Source organism: Macaca nemestrina (assembly GCF_043159975.1).
Source record: "Macaca nemestrina isolate mMacNem1 chromosome 14 unlocalized genomic scaffold, mMacNem.hap1 SUPER_14_unloc_1, whole genome shotgun sequence".
Taxonomy (NCBI): Eukaryota; Metazoa; Chordata; class Mammalia; order Primates; family Cercopithecidae; genus Macaca; species Macaca nemestrina.
This window is the reverse complement of record NW_027257577.1, coordinates 192891-210087: the sequence shown is the minus strand read 5'-3', so window position 1 is coordinate 210087 and position 17197 is coordinate 192891. Positions and strand designations below refer to the sequence as shown.

The window sequence follows — 17197 nt, the reverse complement described above, 5'->3', positions numbered from 1 at the left end:
GGCAAGAGGGAAGCATGCCTCAGCCCTGGCAAAGAAGACCGTTATTCCGAACGCAGAAGATTCAGGAACACAATCCTTGGGAAGACTGGTGATGTCCGTGAATCTCACCGCTGTTGTGTTAGTATCTGTGCAGCCAGTTACCGGAGCTGTCAGAACCGCACGTGTTGGTATTGGTGTCATCACTCAACGCTTCTGACTTTTTCTGGTGCTGAGGATGACTGCATGTGGCGGAAGCAAAGTACTGACCTAGCACAGATCATCAGATCCCAGTTCTTTTTTATGAAGTGGGGGCAGGATTAGAACCACCCCCACCACACACTCCCCAATCCTATAAGAACTGGGATCTGATGATCTGTGCTGTCGAGAGAGGCAGGGTTAGAACACCCCACTCCCCAATCCCATTGTTGAAAATAATAGTTGGCTTGGGAGGGTTTTTACTCCTGAGGTTGAAGCTGTGCACTTCTGGAGCCTGGGCTGTCAGCCATGGTGGCTGAGGAATGCTGGGGCTACGGTAGTCCGGCCGCTGGCAGCCCTGCTGGTGGGTCCTGCCTCTTTGACACCGTTCATTTCTGAAGCTTGCTTTCACCGGTGTTGGAAGTAGCAGCACTGGAAGAATGGCCGCCTTCCTACAGCGAAGCTCTGCCAGGAGAGGAGAAGACACGGAGCGTCTGTTCAAGGACGTGACGTTCTGGGCACCCCATCATGCGTTCTACTTCTCAGCGGTGCCTCCTGGTTGATGTTACCATCACCTGGCATTTCCCAGGAGGTAACTCGCAGATGTCACACTGATGGAAAGCCGCAGCAGCGCGGTTCGAGTCCAGGGCCAGCTGGAGCACATCAGCAAGGTCAGGCTGGACACATGTGCTTGCTGACAGGAAAATGGCAGGAAGACGACAGGAAAGAGTCCCATGAGGAGAGGAACCAGTGGATTCAAGGCAGGGAACCGAAGGAGGGAGCCCTCACAGGGTGGGAGGCTCAGGAGCCAGCAGGCAATTGGGATGTGGCCTCAGGGTGCTGCTGGGTTGGTGAGGGGCCTTCTGTGACTTTTCTATAGTGCAGTCAGTTGTAGGGGTGGGTGCCGGCTCCTGGCTCCCGCAGATAAGAGCCAAGCGTCTTGCAGGAAACCAACATGTGCACTGGGAGTTCCTAGTTGCGTGTCCCAGCATGCGGCCCAGAGGCCCCTGACAAGGCTCAGTGCACCAGGCACACAGTAGACTCTTGGTTCCTGACCCAACGAGGAAGTGAGGGGAGTGAGTGAGGGCCGAGACACAGATGCAAGGATGCACGGGATGGGGTGCAGTCAGGTGGAGAGTCATGCTGTGGGGTCCGGGAGAGACGGGTTCGAGAATAAATGGGACGGGGTTGTAGTCAGGTGGAGAGTCATGCTGCTGGGGTCTGGGAAATGTGTTGTGTTTGCTTCTATGTGAACAGCTGGACCTGAGCATGTCTGTGCTTTGACATTTAATCTGTACACTATCCTTGGCAGGGTGTGTGTCTCTGTGGCAGAGGACACCCCGGCCACAGTGGATGTCAGCGGCGGTGGCTGGACTCAAGGTCCGTGAATGTTGCGTGATCGAACGTGTTTGGTACATTCTCAGCTCCTGCCCAGGTGCCTCCCTAGTATCGGTTGCTGTGGCTCCCCACACCCTTCCCATCTGTGTGTAGCATGACCACCACCTTCCTACCATGTGTTTGTGCTACCACGGCTGCCATGTCTAACGGGCGCTTTGCTTTCCAGCTACTTTCCTATAATCAAAACCCTTTAACGACTTTGCATGCGTTTCAGAGATGATAGGGTATTACTCTTTCATGATTGCTCTGAGGATTTCCAAAAGCAAATGCAACTTACAGGATGCAAGATACTGGAAATGACAGTAATTATAGATGAGCTTTCTCAGTCTTTTGATTGTGGTAGGACTGTGGGTGGTGGTGCCATGTTGATGCGGGTCTGTCGGTCTTACAGACATGCTGGTCTGGTGAGGGCAGGAGAATGATGGAGGCTGTGCCTGTGCTGGGAAAGGAGATATGTGAGGACTTTCTGTACTTTCCTCTTGATTTTGCTATGAACCCAAAACTGCTTTTAAAAATGTCTATTGAAAAGACAAACAAAAGAGTGCTGGCCAGACAGCATCTGTGTGAGGGTGTGGCCTGTGTTCTACATTCAGAATTTCCGTTAGAATATACACATCTAAATTTTTCAAAGTTAAACCTTTGCATTAAGTAACTCACTACAAAGTTATAGTCTCAGCTTGAGCGCTGCCAGGATGGCCAGGATCCTGTATCCTGACCAGCTTCTACCCTTACAGGTGCAGTTGACATCCATGGCCACATCCCATTAAGCAGCAGGGCTGGAATCAGGAGTCAAGCTTTGCGGGACAGAGAGGAAGTGAGATCTGTAAGCACGTGGCTGAGTGCTGGCAAGGGGGAGCCCATGGCAGGGGGCCGGCAGGGATGACTTTTTGATCAGTTTTCCTTATCGCTGAGGCCTTCTTAGACTTGGGGAGTTGGAGTCCCCACTCTTGGGTGCCTCAGAAACCAAAGGCTGCTCGTAATCCTCAAGTTCCAGATGCCTCAGGGGAGGTACCTGGGTTGTTGGGTGCAGTTCCGTTATTTGCTGCTTGGTGGAATTTGCCCGCAGCATTTTTGGTTGTTTTTAAGAGCTGATGTTTGAGCTGCTTAAAATCACATATGGATGTCGATTTACCAATAAAATTAAGAATAGAATTTTAGTTCAAAGAGTTGTGAAAATGCTCAAGGTCGTGTACTAATGTATACATTACATTTGTGGAAATATCTAAAAGTCCAGGATTTATATTAAACACTTCTCTTGATTTTTGTAATATCTACCTGTCGTTTTTCCATTTGATTAATAGATGTCAGAGGGCTTAAATTTTGAGTGCCTGAATTCACTGAAATTAAAACTTCTTATATCAAATGTAATTGAACTGAATGTAGCCAACAGTGCATGCTTCTATAAGTACTGATTAGAATATATATAAAAACATACATCCATGAACATGCAGATGGGGGCAACATATTAAACCATGAAAGTAGAATTAGTATTCTTTGTTTTCTGAGAAGACAAATTTTTAAAAAGCCCAAGGGGTCTTATAACTTTCTACTTTCCAACTTATTTGCCCTAAAGTGAAAGATAGACAGCAGCAGAAGAGGAGATCCTGGGCCAGTGAAGGCTCTGGGAGCAGTGGGGTGAGTGCTGGAAGGAGCTGGCTGGAGGCAGAGCAGGGAGGTGCTCAGGCAGGCCAGAACGGCCTCAGGGCACATGGCTCAGTGAGTGAGAAAAGGTTCACATTTCTTGGAGAGCCCTTGTCTCTGCCCACGGAAAACCCAAACTCCTTCCAACTGGGATGTGCATCTCATGTAAAAATTGTGACTCCCAGGAAGAAAGCCAGTGGATGTAGAAATTTTACATATGTAGAAATTATTTCAAATTTGTTTCTAACCTTATCCTTTTCTTCCCCCATCTTAATGTGTGGTGACTTTCTGCAGGTGACACACACATCTTAGGAGAGCGCTGTATTTCAGTTGCTGTTGGCTCTGTTGTGACTTTGTGGTGTCCGATGTTCTGGTTCTGAGGTTCTGCCCAGAACGTGGCTCCTCTCTGCTGAGCGTTGCTTGTTGAAGGCCGGCGTGGAAACTTTCCCTGTAAGCTCGTTGACCACAGCAGTCTTGGTTCAGAAATCTTTGGACCTCCTGAGACTCCACACAACCTTCTAAACTTTCTAGCGTGACCTTTTCATTTCACTGTTCCCCATTAACTGAGATGTTTTCTAGAATGTAAGTAATCTGCTGAATGCAGGGTGGGGAGTGCCCTCCGTTGGCTCTGGGGAGAGGCATCGCTGTTTCTCCGGGTGGAGCTTCCCGCCCACCATGGTGTGCTCCAAGACGCAGCAGGGTTCTTTGGCAGAAGTAACCGTCGAAGGCCCGTGTCTCCGTGGCAGGGAGGCTGTGGGTATGCAGCCTCGCGGCCATAGCGGCCCCTCCCCATCAATGGAACCACGGAGAGGAGCAGGGGGAGGCCTCGGATCTGTCTCCAGAGTCACAGCTGTGCTTCCGAGACTGTGTCGTCCATTTGTAACTAGACATGCAGAGAAAGTGTTGGAGATAAGCAAGAGACGGTATCTGTCCCTAATGAGCTCAGGCGTGCCCTTGAGAGGGTCAGGTTTCTGTGCGGCTGATCTGGACTCAGCCTGGCTGTGGCAGTGCAGGTGACTGCTGGGCTTTGGCAAGGCTGCACCCACTGTCCGTCTGAAATGGCCCCCTTCCCTGGCTCGTGGTGCCAACTGGGACCCCAGGCCTGATTTCCTGCCAGGACGGATGCCCTGTGTATGTGTCGGGGAAGGGGCAGGTGGGGATCCTACTTTATTGCCGTATCCAATGCCACGCAGGGTCAGCACTCAGGAAACATGTGCTGTTTGGGTCAGTGGTTGAGTTCAGAAACCTGGAAAATTCAGCAGTGTAGGCTTTCGGCATGACCCGTCCAGCCTTAGGGCTCTTTCTTTCTCTGAATTTCCTTCCATGGCATCCTCCTCATCCCAGGGGCCCCTGTTCCCATATGGCTGTTGGCAGCTTCACAGGTTCCTCTGCCTCCCCTCCCCGGCCCTGGTGTGGCTGGGGCAGACCCCACAGCCAATAGACCGTTGGTGCCAACGCCTTGGGCCTGGTTTACTTGAGTCGAGGACTGCAGTACATGGCTGAGCCCACCCCGAATGCCTGGATCGGAAGGCCTTGGGTTGCAGAGGGGTGGGGGTTGGATATTGAAGGACAACCTGCAAAGCAGAAGGGGAAATGGCTGTGTTGGATGGGCACCTAGAGGAGTCTGTGCAGAGCCTGGGACCCAGTGCAGACACAGAGCTAACATGGGCAATGCAGTGACACGGCCACCGTGGAAGTGGGCAAAGTTACAGGCTTCAGACCGATATGGAGGGGCTGGTCTAAAACGATCCTCATTTTCCTTTAATCCTAGCAATTGCTGGCTTTCGGGGTGGGGGAGTGAGATCTGTGGTGGCTGTGAGGAGAGACAGGGATTTTAATTAAACCCCCATTTCTGGGAGAGGGGAGTAGCCGTTTCTGTAGGGCGGTAAGCATCGTCATCTCAGGCAGCTTAGGCTGCTGTAACGAAACACCATTGACTGAGCGGCTTATGAACAGCAGGAATTTGCTTCTCACAGTTCTAGAGGCTGGAAGGCAGGATCAGGGTGCCGCACGCGTGGATTCTGGTGTGGGCTCCTTCCTGGTTGGCACACACCTTCTCTTTGGCCCTGACACAATGGGAGGGCGAGGGATTTGCTGGGCCTCTTTCTGAGGCACAAATCCCATTCAAGGGTCTCCAGCCTCGGGAACTCATCACCTCCCAAAGACCACCTGACGGCGTCACATTGAGGGTGAGGATATCAACCTGTGTTTTGGGGGGCAGGCAGGCAGTTCGTAACCATCACCCTCTTTGTGTATTTCTGACTCAACATTGAGTCTGCATTCGGCTCTCCAGGAGACAGAGCCTGTGTGGACACTGAGCAAGGTCAGAGCTGCAAGCATGTGCACATCGGGGGCAAGGGAGCTGCCAGGGGTGTGAGAAGGGGGTTTCAGCGTCAATCGGAGCTGCTTTCCTGGCAAATGTACCCATAAGCTATCCTGGCAACATTTGCTTTTCACAAAGGGTCGATGAGGCAGTGGGGGCAGCAGGCGGTGTTGCCAGAAGCTTGGAACTGATGAGCAGCAGAGAAGGGGCAGAGGCCACGACCTTGGGGTGGTCAACAGTGCCAGGTGTCTGCCCTTCAGGCCTCATGTCTCTGACTGTGCAGAGACCGAACCGTCCGGGGCTTGCCGGCCAGTGTGGCTCTCATGCAGGTGATTATCGCGGTGTTCTTTCTATGTAATGTTCCCTCAACTCCATGCCCACCCCACCAATTTCTGTGCCTAGCAGAAATCATGCTGCATTTCCTTGATGAAGCCTTGAGTTTCCTACGGAGATGTAGGAATAGCACGATTTGACTCACGTCAAAATATTTTGCAGTGAAGCTGCACGGAAGAGGATTCTAGGCTTCCATTTGAGGTTTTCAACAATGCCTGAGTGTTACGGGACCGTCTTGCTTGTTAAAAAGCACCAGATGAAAAAGGCTACTGGTTAATAAAGAAGACTTTTTACATTAGCACAGAGAGGGTGGCTTGAGATAAATTCAGCGTAACGTAGGTTTATTTGTAAGCCGTCAAAAGGACCATCTCTGCTGGCGACACATGTTTTCCGGTATTGGTTTTGTTCTGAAAAAGGATGACTGGCATTCGGTAGAGTCATTCCAAAATTCACCTGGAAGGTGTCCACATGGTGCCTTATTTTCTCCTGACATTCTGGGCACCACAAGGAATTATTCCTGTCTTCAGCACTAGCAGGAGACTTTTCCTGAACACCTGCTCCTCTTTGGCGTTGTGGGTGTGAAGGGGTCAGAGTGACCCTGTCTTCATGGAGCTTTCAGACACCATGGGGATAGTGTAGCACGAGTGTCGGGCTCGGGTGGGAGGGAGACTTTCCCCAGAAAACAGCTGCCGATTCCAGGACGGCCCTCGACCCCTCCTCCCTCTGTTCCTCTGCTCCTCTGCGTCATGTCTGAATTAAGGCTGTTCTATCGTAGCGGGGGTGTCATGTTAACTGGAAGTGTGCTTTTTTACTGGGCAGTAAGTAAATTAATGGTACATTTGCCAAGGACAGCGAGGTTTGATTTGATGAATCCAGTGGGGAAAGTAGAAGGGGCTTGGCTGGGTGGGGACGTGTGTGATGGGAGCAGAATGGAGTAGCCATGCAGGCTGTTGGGATGGAGGGGCCACGCCCGCATTTCCATGGGGTTCGTTGCTGTTTGTGCCACTAGACCTGAACCTCTGTCTCTACTTCTAACACCCGCATAATGAGGAAGCCCCTGATGGGCCTGAGTTGTTACTTCCCATGGCCCTCGCTGGGAAATGCCCCGGACGCCTCTCCTGGCTGGTGACGGCCCTGGGCCTGGACACTGGCTTTGTCCTGAGTTGTTTCTTCTTGTGGCCATCGCTGGGAAGTGCCCCGGACACCTCTCCTGGCTGGTGACGGCCCCAGGCCTGGACACTGGGTTCGTCCTGAGCTCTGCGAGGGGCTTGGGCTCTACGTGCAGCAGGTACCTGTGCATCCCTTTGGATGTGAGATGTTGGCGCTCGGCTTGGAGGCCAGCGCGATCTGGGTGTGGTCAGGATCCAGTTCATCCTTTGGAAAGAGAGCACCTGCCCGGGGACCCCTCTGAGGTACATAGTCATGCAGTGTCCTCACAGGATGCCCGGTCCTCCGAGAACTTCCCGCCATTCCCCTGGACCCTCAGGTATGGGAGTCAAGTGTGGTGTGTGTGTCACGGGCGGGGGTACTGAGGACACTACGTGCCTGCTCGTGCAAAGACCTGAAGGGCTGCGTGAGCTTGTTCCCAACGGGCCGTTGGCATCTGGGGGCCTGTGCGTGTCTTTCCACTGGTAGGAAATAATGGGTGGCCCATGTTACCTTTTGTCTTTTTTTTTTTTTTTTTTTTTTTTTTTTTTTTTTTTTTTTTTTGCCGAAAAGCCCTAATGCCAACGTCGCTGTCCCGCTATTGGAACCGCCCACCTCAGGCTCACTGGCCCTCCTGTTTCTGGGCTGCTGCAGTGTTGTGTTGGGATAACTGTGTTAACTTCGTTTGAATTTTCTTCCTGTTCTTTGGAATAAGTGTTGATAGTTTGTGCTGCTTGTTCACCCCAGAGGCGAGGATGTCCTTTAGGCCTGGAGGAGCACAGCCCCTGTAGGGAGGTGCCGGGCCTCTACCTCTCGTGTCATCTGCAGCCCTCTCCACACGTCTGCTCTTGGCTCCTCGTGCCCACGGCTGGGGTCACGGGCCGCTCGCTCTGCTGTTTGAAATCCTCGGAAAAGGTGGTGTTTACACTGAAGGGAGATTGGGAGTGTGCGGCTGATTTTAAATAGGAGGAAATGATCGTAACAGAATGAGCAATGCCTAGCACTTAGTCTCAGGCTTGAGAAAGTGTGTTTTAGAAGCAAGGTATCCCCAACTCCGGTTTTCTTCAAATTAAATCTTTTAAAGAGTCCACAAATATAAATAGTTAAAGCCTGAAACTATGCAACAGAGGGCCTAGAGCCCAAGCCACTGCCAACTCTGACTCCAAGACACCTCAGAAACTTGTTCCTCCTCCTCACAGAAACCCCTTCTGCTCCTCCCTCCACACTGCTCCCTCCACACTGCTCCCTCCACACTCCTCCCTCCACACTCCTCCCTCCACACTCCTCTTCCGCCACCTCTCCTTCTTCCTTCCTTCCTCCCTTTCCTCCTCCCTCTTCTTCCTCCTCCCCCCTTCCCCCCTTCCCCCTCCCTGTCCTTGGGCAACCACCATGGAACTCTGGTTCAAAGTTACTGGTCTGTGGGGCCGCCCATTTGATAGACGAGCACGCTGGGGACGAGACACAAGTGACTGACTCAGACCCGCGCAGAGGCTGACCTAGCTCGCATGTTGTCTCCTGCCTCCCATAACGCCGGGTTGTCCCTAATGGAAGAGAATCAATGATGCTGCTTCACTGATCTCCTCCAGGGAAAACAGGTTGATAACAGGTTATAAACATGGGAACGTTTTGGAAAAACCGTCATCCACTTGTCAGCGCCATCTCTCCTGCCCGGAAGATGTAGGGAAAACCTACCTTCAGCCCACCCTCATCCCATAACAGGACAGAGGACAAAGGGGCAGTGACCCAGGTCCTGTCAGTGCCCTCAGGAAACCCCCCGTTTCCTCCTCATGGTGGAAGTGGAAACCATCCCACTGGACTAGATCTTCCCGGGAAGCCCCTCCACCCTGAAAGCAAGGAATCTGGTTTGAGCACACACCATTCTTGGTGCCATCACTTTCTCCAGCTGAACCCTGCATACATGGCCCATTAATCTTGCTAGTCCAGTGTTACTGGGTCCTGGGAGTTTCTGTGGGCTGATGGCAGGTGTTTACCATTGTGTTTAGAGAGGAGAATACAACTTTATTGTGTCGAAATCAGATGATAACCATTGCCATGTGATTCCTTGGGTTGGTTTGGGTGGGGGGGGGGGGTGCTCAATGCTTTTCCTGAGGGCTAAGTTCTAGTTTGAGACCGTCTCTCTTTGTCGCCCAAGCTGGAGTGCAGTGGTGCGATCTTGGCTCATTGCAACCTCCGCCTCCTGGCTTCAAGCAGTTCTCCCTGCCTCAGCCTCCCAAGTAGCTGGGATTATAGGTGTGTGCCACCACGCTTGGCTAATTACAAAAATGTTTAATACAGGCTGGGTTTTGCCATATTGTCCAGGGTGGTCTCAAACTCCTTGCCTCAAATGATCAGCCCACCTTGCCCTCCTAAAATACTGGGATTTCAGGCTTGAGCCACTGTGCCGGCCTGATCCTGACTTCTTTTAAAGCTGCCTTCATGTACCAAAAGCCAGTCTATGTTTGAAAATCAGTCTTGAAGAGCCTAGGAAGAGAGGGATAAGCTTCAACTAGGTAAATAACTATGCATATGTTAAAAATACGGGCCAAAATCTACCCCAAATGTTAGCTCTTCTGCTTTGCGTATTATATCCATTTATAGTTATTTCAGTACTAAGATTTTTAAAGATTCTTTTGATAATTATGGACAAATTACTATTAAAACTCAGCTGCATTTGTAACACTTCAAAGAACTAATTGGATGACATCATTTTTCCCAGAGGCATTTTGGATTGTTACATAATTAATGTTTATCTCTTTGCCAGAAATCTTTGTTTTTTCTTTTCCAGAACAGATACCTGAAAAGAAACTTTCCTTTGCATTAAGTGTTATTTCACTGTGTGACAATCAATTTTTGAACGTGAGAACAAGATCATCATGTATTTTTGGGATAATTCTTGCTTAATAGTGATAATGCTAAGTGTTAAAATTATGGAACAATTTGTTTCTTTGAAAATTACTGTTTGCCTGCTCACAAGGTGGGAGCTGATGAGAACGTGGATGTAAAAATTAAATTGTATTTAGCTTGTATAAAAGAAGTTTAAAAAAAAAAAAGCTTTTTCTGTTTTGTTTTGTGCTACTACTGAAGTTGCTTCGTTGTGGAAATGAGGTTATTGCAGGCACCTAGAATTTTATCTCCTTCACTTGTACAATGGGAAGAAATTCTCCAACAAGCACAGGAATCTGACTTTCTGATATTGAGACTCCTAGGCATCAAGCCCCGTGGAAGGGTTGGTGATTACGTGAGCGTTGGCGTTGATGTGGGCACCCTCCAAGCCGGACGCAGGGAGCAGGGAAGGGCAGAACAGGCCCCTCAGGAGCCATGAGAAAATCAAGTGTTGGCAGCAGTGGTGAGGGTTGATGTCAGGGGCCAGGAGGAGGTGGCGAAGGGAGCATGTGCCTCAAGGCAACCCTGGAACCCCCGGTCCCTGCAGTGAGGTCTGGTCTGCAGGGGACATGGACGGCCACGTGGCGAGACCCACAGACAGCCTGGACTTGGCTGCCTCACAACTCTGGTGGACGTTGCAAACGACCCCACAGGGTTGCAGTGCACATTCCTTGGACGGAGAAAAGACGCTTGTAACTGTTCTCGGCACGAAGCCAGGGCCCTGTGAACAGTGGCCGCTGCTGTCGTGACTGAGTGCCGTCCAGCTGGAGGCATTTGCTCTGCTCAGTTCACTTAATTGGGCCAGGAATGGGGTTGCCCTGCCTTCAACAAGCTTGACGCATTGAACGAGGACTCAGTCAGTAAAGTACTCTGTAAATACGCTCTCCTGGCTAGAGTGAGCAAAGCCCAGGGAGAGAGTGGTTCCTCAGTATTAGACAGGTGTTTGTGGTGGGGCCAGCTCTGCGGCTGCCAGAGCGAATGTGACCAGGAAGCCTCTGTCCCCCCGGAGGTGGCCAGCGTAACTGTTACACGTGCTGTAGGTAGAAAGTGGGCACTGCTGGGAAACTTGCTCATGTTGCTGTTTTCTGATTGGAAATTCAAGGTTTCCGAGCATCCTACATCGAATTTGTACATTGCTGAGACTGTACACCTTTCAACACTTGTTTTTTCCTGCTTTTCGGATCCATACAACCTGGCATTTGGCCGTGGCTTCCAGGACAGGCTGGATGCAGAGTGAAGTCCTCTCCTCACTGTCAATGTTTGCAGATGTCTTTTTGTAAAAACTTTGTATTTCTTGAGAGTCTCAATTAGGTTTTTACTTAACTAGACTTTTCAAATTGCCATGCACATAACTCTACCAGTTACAATCGTGAGCTAAGGTGGGTTTTTGTTTTACTTTGATGAATGTTTAACATTTGCATGCTGGATGTGGGGGTGGAGGTCATTTATCTGCTTTTCATATCCTTCTTGGTTATACTTAGTGACTTTCTGGTAAGGTGTGGAAAGCCTGGTACAGGGTGAATTGCAGGCTGCAGTGCGGTGCGGTGGATGAGAGGCGCGGGCTGCAGTGTGCACAGTGGATGAGAGTGAAGCTATTTCCATCCTCGAGGGAAACACACAAGAAACAATTTAAAAAACGGATCATCTAGCTTGCATGAGGTCCAACAAATTCAGTTTGCAAAGTTTAACTTTCAAGTTAACTTAGTAACTTTTCCCCTAAGTCATTAATTTAGTAGCTTATGTTTATTGCCTAAAGCAAGTCATAAATTCTGAAATGAATGACTAAACATGTAATAATTTAGGCATACAGCACCTGAAGGGAAAACTGCCAGTATGCTAAAATTTGGATACAGATGCTCAAAAAACATAATGTAGCATTCTTACAATGCATGTTCTTTTAGCATGTAACTTAGTAGTTTTGAGCTATATTTGTAGGAATGTGTATCTTGAATACTTTGGGGCACTACTGCAGATGTGTGCGTGAGAGGTATAAATACTGAATGTTCTCCCTTCCCTTAAATGAAAAACATTAGCTCCCTTCATTTTTATTTTTATTTTTTGAAGTGGACTTTCGTTCTTGTTGCCCAGGCTGGAGTGCAGTGACGCAATGTCGGCCCACTGCAACTTCTGCCTCCTGGGTTGAAGTGATTCTCCTGCCTCAGCCTCCCCAGTAGTTGGGATTACAGGCACCCACCACCATGCCTCGCTAATTTTTGTATTTTTTATTAGAGATGGGGTTTTGCCACACTGTCCAGGCTTGTCTCAAACTCCTGACCTCAGGTGATCTGCCCACCTCGACCTCCCAAAGTGCTGGGATTACAGGCGTGAACTACTGCGCCTGGCCAGCTCCCTTCTATAATGATTTATACAGTTGTTTTTGCTTTTTGTTTTTATGAGACGGTGTCTCACTCTGTTGCCCAAGCTGCAGTGCAGTGATGCAAATCTTGGCTGACTGCAGCCTTCACCTCCTGGGCTCAGGTGATCCTCCCACCTCAGCTTCCTGAGTAGCTGGGACTAGACGCACATCACCACGCCCAGCTTTATTATTATTATTATTATTATTGGTATTTTTAGTAGAGACAGGGTTTTGCCATGTTTTCCAGGCTGGTCTCGAGTTCCTGGGCTCAAGTAATCTGGCCTCAACCTCCCAAACTGCTGGGATTACAGGCGTGAGCACCACATTTGGCCCATTTTTTTTTTCTTCCAGGATTAGGAGTCGACTTTCAGAAAATCCTTCAACTTTGCAAGCTTAATTTTCCGTAAAAATAATCCTCTAGGATAAAAACAAGACACAAAGAAGTACGTGTGGACTGCAGTTAAAAATTTTCAACACAACTTAGCTTAGGAAAGTTGACATTTACAAAGAGCAGGACGCCCGTTCAGTGCCTTCTAGGCACTGGGAATGGCGGTCTGTGGGCGACCCTAACATGTGAGGTGTCCTGAGACGTGATCGCGGTGTTCACGCTTTTACCGAGGGCTTCCCGGGAGTACCAGAGGCTGTTTTTCTGCAGTCGGCCAGGCAGCAGCTGCTGGAGAAGGAATAAATAGTAAAAGATGTGCACGGTGTTATTGTGGCAGAGAGGGTAGAACCAGGGTCACTTTGTTCTTACAGTTTTAAAAAACTAATAATGAAGTCCTTAAATATGTTCAGGATTTCAAAGCAGTTGTGGGTGTGTCTGTGTCTAGCTGCCGTCGGGTGCTTCCTGCGAAGAGAGCTTAGAGACGCCACCTTTCCTTAATGAGGTGACAGGGCCTGGAGAGGTGTGAACCCCGTGGTGGGGGGGGGGTGACTGAACTGGGGTGAGGCTGGGTCAGCGTGGGGATCCACCCCCACTCCACGTTCCTGTAGGGAATCCACAGTTCTAAGTCTTTCTGATATGGGTAAAATGAACCTGGAAGGGGTGTTATTTTTTAAGAAGTAAGTGCCATGCTCTTTTTTCCTCATACTTTTCCGTGTTTAAGCAGCATTGAAGAAGAAGGCACTAGTAGCATGTTGGTTTGGAAGCAGTGTTGTTGGTTATTTGACGTTGAATCTGACTTTAAGGTTGCCTGGTAACAGAAGTTTTCCTTTAACAACATGGGACTCTGTTGAATCTGTTGCCCCATTGGCTGAGCCGCCTGAAATCAGTGCGGTGGCAGCTGAAGAGGCCTCTTCCCCTTGGAGGAAGCCGCTGGATTGGCAGGAGGCACCGCCCTTGATTGAGGCAGGTTTGCAAGGACCCCACGCGGCACCTGCAGCTCTCTCCTGCCCCCTGCTGGTTGGCCAAGCAGCCTCGCGACAGTGTGCTCATTGTGAATGTTCACTGGGGCAGGTCAAGGCTTTTGTTCCAGAAACACTGACTTCAGAAACGGCCGGCCGTGTGTGTTGAGCATGGCAAGAAAGACTTACGTGTGTCTTAAACCTCTTGAACAAAGCAAGTTGATGTTTCAAATGCATCTCGAAGGCTAATGACTTTGCTATGGTCAATATTCAGGAGAAAAGAGGGTTTGATGAAATAGAAAGACAGGAGTGGCAAGTGACGTGCTTGTGCCCCGTATGACTAAGCGATGTCCTGGCTGTTCCACACCACGACCTCTGAGCAGCCAGCCTGCAGATACTGGGTCAATTTAGATATCCTTGATCTCTGCAGAACTTTGATCAGGTAGCTCAGGAGCAGATAGACACAAATGCTGACTGGAAACCCTGGCACACGGAGGCACTGGAAACAACAAGCTGCTATTAACATCATAGTGAGAGGCAATCGCCTGCTCTCTTAGGGGTATCAGGTTCTTTTGCTTCTAGACTTTCATCTGCGTTACAATACAGTTTTGCTCGGTTTATCCCCATTACTCCCCTGTCTTCACTGTTAAAGTCTCAGCCAGCACTTAGCTCTGACACTGCAGGAATTTCACTGCGGCTGACCAGGCCTACCTGGCTTGGCTGTAAAGCAGGCGAGAGTTTTCTGGAAGGCAGTGACGAGAACCCGAGGCAGGAAAGAGCGTTGCTGGTCCACATACGGCAGTGCACCTGCAGCAGAGCATGTACGTGCACGTTCAGCCTAAACAGGTGTAGGAGAGAAGAAAACCACCTATGATTAGTCACTTAAAATGCCACATACCCAACTCTTGATACCCTAGCACATAGAGTACTAGTGGTCTTGGAGACGTCAGGTGTGCTGAAGTCTGATTTTCTCACTTAACTTTTCCAGCAGCGTTTTCCTCATCTCTAAGCTGGGGCTAACAACTGCCCTGCATAGATTTGTGAATGGAACCGTGCGTGTAAAGTGGGGTAGCCCCCAGGACCTAGGAAGGACTCGTGTTCAGTGTCGGTGGTCATGTGTGCTGTACGGGTCCACCAGGAAGACCATTGCTACAGATAACTTTCTCCGTTCAATGTCACCGAATATAAAAGGTGGGAGCTTGGCTTCTGATGTGTCTGGTTTGCTGCAGGCCGCTCTGCACCCCGTGGTTCCTGAGCCCTGGGCTGAAGTACGCCCCGCTGCATCGCCTGTGCCGCTTTTGCTGTGCAACGAGAGCTCCTGCCCTGGGAAACTTCCTCGCGCCTGACGAGCACCACAGTTTGCAGCAGGACCTGTCCAAAGCATGGACTGCCAGGAGCCCCGCCTTGGACCTGTCCTCTCCAAGTTGGGAGCGACTTTGTGGGGTTTGTCGGCCCTTCTCTCAGGTGTCCCGTGTCTCATGGATCAGCCGGCGAGACCCGTCTGGAGGAGCACTCTGTAAAACGCTGCCTGCCACGCAGGTCTCCTAGCGCAGAGTGAGGCCACATCTGCAGACCATACCGCACAGAGTCCCGGGGCATTCCGCAAGAAGGGGAGTGGGATGTGTGTGAGTTCCCACTGCGGAAGCCGGCTCTGCTCCGTACTCTGCGTTCGGGGTGCCTGATGTTCAGACCTGCTGTGTCTATTGGGGGCCATGGCAGGGCAGTGGGGGAGGGGGGCGGGGAGCAGTGCGAATGGATCCAGGGAAGGACTTAGTTGAATCCCAGCTGCCCACATACTTGTTGCTGGTCTTGGACAAGCTCCGTAGTTTCTCTGGGCTTCGGTTTGATTGTAAGACTAGGACGCCGCCCTAGTCTGAAGATGTCGGTGTGTGCGGGAATGCCTGGCGCAGTCACGATGGGTTTTCCTTCAGCCTCCTCCGTGCCCCTCCCTGGGTCAATCAGTATCCATGCGTGTCACAAGTAAATTCCAGTCCCTCCGAAAAACCAGTTGACCCGAGTTTTATGGTCAAGCATGGTGAGTGTCCTTGCCAGGAAATGCCACTAGATGTCTTGGGCCTGCTCCTCTATGTCCACAGCAATCCCCGGAACAGGCTGGTTCAGGACGTGGGAGGTGGGAGTCGGTGTTGTACCTAGGACGGGCTGAAGTGAAAGGCTCATTTGCTCTGGGAGGGGTGATCCCGATGACACATCAAGAGGAGCCCCATGGCTGACCCTGGAGGTGGACGGTCGGGTCGGATTGGCCGCCCTCCAGCACGTGTTTCGAGTGATGCCTTCCCTGAGTCACGCAGCCCTGATCTGTAGCGCACAACTTCCCAGCTCCAGCCAATCTGGTCTTGCCGTCTCGTTGTGCCTTGTGTTGGGCATGTGGAGGAGGAAGAAGTTGAACCCATCCCCTCTTTGAGAATGGCAGGGCAGTAACAAAGGCGGTTGATGTATACATGGCCATCCTCGTGAGGTGAGGACCTGAAAGGTTTACTGCTTTCCTGGAAAGCTGCTCTGGGCATCACCATCACTGATCATGGACAGCAGCTCAGAAGCCCGCTTAAGGTGCAGGGAGGGACCGGCGCTGGTCCTGTCTGTGCCCAGGCTGTTGGTCACACCGACGGCCAGGCGATGGCTGCCTTTGCACGAAGCTGGGGTCAGAGTTAATTTGGGCAGTGTCGGCTTTGATTTAGGTCAAGATTGGTCAGTCTTCCTAAAATACTAGCCATGAAAGCTTTCATAGATTGTAGTTCTTTGGGAGGTTTATATGTGGTTTTTAAAGCACAGGGCCCATGGCCAGTGTTGAATGACATTTTGTTCAGTGTAACTGACAGGACACTGGACCTGAGTCCCAGGCCTGCCACCGGGTTCAGGGAGCTTCAGAGAGGGAGATGTTTGTGCTCAAGTTTTCGCAGATGGGATGGGACATGGGCATGGGGCTGGAATGCTCTAACCTTCAATCTTCAGTCATCGGTATCACCTGTGCACACGCATATCGTTTTCAAAGATGGACGAGCTTTTGGGAAATAGCTGAAGACTTTTCAAGTTTTGAAAGAAGCCGGGATGACACTGGAAACGTCAGGTGTCTTGGCTGCTGATCAGGTTCATCACCACGCACATGGTCCCTAACCTGGCACACCTCTGATCCCACACAGTGGGTGACCAGGTCCGTAACCTCAAAAGCTTCTGATTGGGTGCAGCTGGTGACTAGGTCTGTAATCTTTCCTGGCTCTGATTGGACAACAGCAGGTAACCTGGTCCCTAACCTCGCACACCTCTGATCATGCACAGCGGGGTGACCAGGTCCATAACGTCAAACTTCTGTGCACAGCAGGTGAACAGGTCCCTAATCTCAAAAGCTTCTGATTGGGTGCAGCTGGTGACTAGGTCTGTAACCTCGCATGGCTCTGATTGTGCAGAGCTGGTAACCAGGTCACTAACCACACACACCTCTATTCGTACACAGCAGGTGACTGGGTCCATCACCTCACACCTCTGATTGTGCATAGCAGGTGACCAGGTCTGGAACCTTGCACACCTCTGATCGTGCACAACGGGTGACCAGGTCCATGACCTCACACCTCTGATCGTGGACG

At 50.6% G+C, this 17197-nt stretch overlaps 1 protein-coding gene across 6 annotated transcripts in view; it reads left to right on the top strand.

The window, feature by feature from the left end:
• Positions 1–17197, top strand: part of LOC139361168 (disco-interacting protein 2 homolog C-like) — a 194068-nt gene that overhangs the window by 118104 nt on the left and 58767 nt on the right. The window lies entirely within an intron of this gene.